The sequence below is a fragment of the Theobroma umbraticum genome, unplaced genomic scaffold, assembly GCF_002168275.2.
Source record: "Theobroma umbraticum cultivar Fairchild unplaced genomic scaffold, ASM216827v3 scaffold_89.0, whole genome shotgun sequence".
NCBI classification, from domain to species: Eukaryota; Viridiplantae; Streptophyta; class Magnoliopsida; order Malvales; family Malvaceae; genus Theobroma; species Theobroma umbraticum.
The window spans coordinates 597,547-601,467 of NW_018397271.1; positions in this window are offsets into that span (position 1 = coordinate 597,547).

Sequence of the window (3,921 nt, forward strand, 5' to 3'; positions counted from 1 at the left end):
GCTTAACCACCTCAGCCCGGTTGTTGCAAACCAAAGCTGTCTAAGGAATCCTTGTGTAGCCTCTAATGGTGAACCACATTAATGAATTAGAAAATCCTTTTTTAAGGATTGAGAGTGTTATGCCTTGACAATATGCTAGCAAAGATGACTTTCATAAACTCATAATCCACACAAAATTGTAGGGCTGAACACACAAAAGAAATCAAGTGAATGAAAAACTATTTTTCTTCACACAAGGAATGGCAAGACAAAAGGAATTTCTAATGTGCTGTTCCTTTGTTTTTTCAGCCATTTTTTCACGTTTTGTTTGGAGGCTATAGCAAGGTATTTATACCTTGAATTAATTTTAAACCCTAATTACAAAGCTATTTTGTAATTGCCAATTAATCCAATAATTTGATTAAACAATTTAATTAAGTTTTTAAGAAGCCTAGCTAACTTAATTGTTTAATTTAATCAATTAGGCTTAATAACTTAATTAAATAATTTAATTAATTAAGGCCAACAATTTAATTAAACAATTTTAATCAATTAGGCCTAATGACTTAATTAAACAAATTTAATCAATTAGGCCCAATAACTTAATTGTTTAATTTAATTAATTAGGCCTAATGACTTAATTAAACAATTTAATTAATTAGGCATAATGATTTAATTAAACAATTTAATTAATTAGGCATAACTTAATTAAACAATTTTAATCAAGTGCTTGAGAAGCTCATAACTTTTAATTTGATTAACTCCAACTTAATCACCTTTACCATTTTATTTTCAATATTCATTTTAGATGTATGACCTATTAGGCTTCTAACATATAGGCCATGAACTCAACATATATTTCTTAGGTTAAACTTAGAATTAGATAAATTTAAACTACTTTAAATTTATCATATTAAGTTAACTACCTAAAGTTCATAGACCAAGATTGGGATCTAGCAATCCATCATGGCCACCCAAATGTTAGAAGAGTCAAGATGGTTTGACTCAACCTTTCATTGATCAACCTTTCAATGTAATTCATTCCTTAATCATATATTTCGGAGATGATAAGAGTATTGTAACACCTTGTACCCTCATATAGGAACCAACATGATCTCATCGACAAGATGGAGGGTTGTTGGATGTAAATCTAAGCGCGAAAAAGTAGAGATAGACGAAAGGAATATTTTGAGATAAAATATTTCGTACGTGAGGAAATGATAATTAAATAATAATATTTTATCGAGGATGAATTATCAAGATCAAAAGAGTGAATCAGAAGTGAACTGGGGCAAAGTGAGATGCTTTGCGACCCCAGGAGTCAAGTGAAAAATTTCATAATAAACTAATATTTTATTAATAAAATTATATTAAAATATTATTATTTTGCCTATGGTTTAAATTAGTCATGAAAAAGGAGTATAAGACTAGTCTAAGTGGGAGAGAAGAAGTAAGCATGAATTTTGAAGAAAAATGACATAATCGGGGCCCACATACCTTTATTAAGCAAAGGATGAGTAGGTAGCATAAATTTAAATATTATGGTGATATTTTGGTGAAGTGCAAAATTGATACTTTATTTGTACACATGTAAAGGAAGAAAGATAAAACGAAATAAAAATTTAAAGGAGTTGATTGAAGGATCAAATTGCAAGAATGGAAAGTTTGGTGGGACAAATGGTAAATAAGGGAAAGTTGAGGACTTATGTGCAATTACCATATTTAAAGCTAAGTGAACATTAACTAACTAAAGGGAGTTAGATTATGTAAGACAATGAAATGTGCATGTAAAATTCACTATTACATGCAACTGATGGCATATAAAAAGGAGAAAGTGTGTGGGGAACATGTGGGGCCCCTATCATGTGGGGCCCCATCATGTGAAGTAAAAAAAAGTATGATAGGCTTAAACTTGTTTGCATGCAAAATGATTAGTGCATTAAGTGGCGTAATGAGAAAAAGGAGACATAAATACATGTGTCTTGAATGGTTTGAAGAATGACTTAATAAAATATAAAATAAAATTGGTGCATGAAAGGTGATTGGAGGAATAAGGTGGTGGATGAATTAAATAATAAAAGAAGATTAAATGGGAAAGTATGGTAAGGATAGATATTAGACCAATGGACCAAGGAGGAAATTAGTGCATGAAGCACCATTGGATGACAAGGTGGTCAAATAAAATAAAAGGAATGAGAATGCGTGAATTTTGATTGGCTTATGAGAGTGGCCAAATGAAAACAAAGGCAAAACTTATGCATGAAATGTGATTGGCCCAATGGGTGGCTATATAAAGGTTAAGTTCCAAGAGTCAAAGAGAAAGGTGAGAAGGAAATTAAAGAGACTTGAGGGGTCGGTCAATTGAGAAGGAAAGGGAGGAAAAGAAGTTTGAAAGTAATTCACCAGGGAGGAAGAAATAAAGAGAAGAAAAAGAGAGAAAGGAAGAAAAAGGCTCGGGTTGCACTAGATTAAGAGAAAACTATGAGATTTCCTCTTCCATTTTTGTAGCCTTGTGCCATTCTAGCAATCAAGAAATCCCCAACATTCAAAAGAGAAGCCGAGGAGTGTGGATGGAGGTGTAGAGCACGGTTTTGTGATTCAAGCAAGGAAAGGTAAGGATTTTGATTTTTACTTTGATTAATCTTTACAAATGGATTGATGACTAAGGGAGATGTCTTGTGGTAGCAAAGATCGGTTTGATTGGAAGAAGTTTGGTGACATGCAAGCCATTCCAAGTCATGGTGCATGGTGGATTCTAAGTGAAAAGAAAGTGGTAAGCTTTATACTATGTTTTTAAGCTTACGATTGGTTGAGTATTGTGAGAAAATGATGTGTGAATGTTGGTAGCTTGGTGGGTGGAACTTTGGGAGAACATCGAGGTTGCATGCAAGGTTTAAATCATCATAAAGGTAAGGCATGCAATGTGAAATGATGCTAAGATGCTTTGAGTATAACTAGGAAACAATTATGCTAGTTGAGAGTTAAAAATGCAATGAATGAAAATGATGGATCTGTGTTGTTATGAAAAGTTTAAAAATGTTGATATATGATTATTAGAAATTGATATCATGTTTAGTGTGGCATATTGAAATGTGAATATTGTTGTTGAAAGAAATCCAACATGCATAAGCTACTTAGAAGTATTGAGTTTGTTTGGCAAGTTATTTGGGAGGATAAAGAGAAATAATGTAAATGGTGGATTACGAAATAAAGCAATGAAAGTGGATTGATAATGGTGATGCATGTGACTTGCAAAAAAATTTAGTAATTGGGAATGATTTTTTTTTTTTTTAGTAATTGGGAATGATTGTTGCTGCCATGTATATATAGTTAATGTTATGAAAATATAAGATGGATTTGAATGAAAATTACTTAGAAAGGGTAAAATAGGCACTTAATGCTATAATCAAGATGCCAGTATACGTAATGTAAAGGATTATGCAAGTAAGAAATATAATCCCATTAGTAAAAGTATGTCGAAAGGTATATGAATGTGAAAGAATTGAGTGGAAAAGAAAGATATCCTAGCATAATGTAAGCTACCAAGATGATGATGAATATATGATTGAGAAAGGAAAATGAGAATGACCAAAACTAAGTGCATTAAGCTTGGTTTGTTGCTAGGAAGTGTGCAAACGAAAAAAGATAGCCGTAGTGAATAACCAAAAAAGGAAGTATAACTGGATTAGTTGTGAAGTAATATCCCGCCATTGTTAGGTGAGTAGGGGGTGCCTATTTTGAAATCTCCGCTCTATATATATTGATTTACGTTGGTAAGCGTTGATGGTTTTCTTAAGTGTATTGTGGATAGCATGAGCTGTTAACCTCGATAGGGAATTTTAAAATAGATTTATAATGATTTATATATTGCTATTGCAGAAAGCATGAGCTGGTAGAAACCATAGGAAGTTTGTAGATGCAAGTGTTTTTAAAGTGATTTGG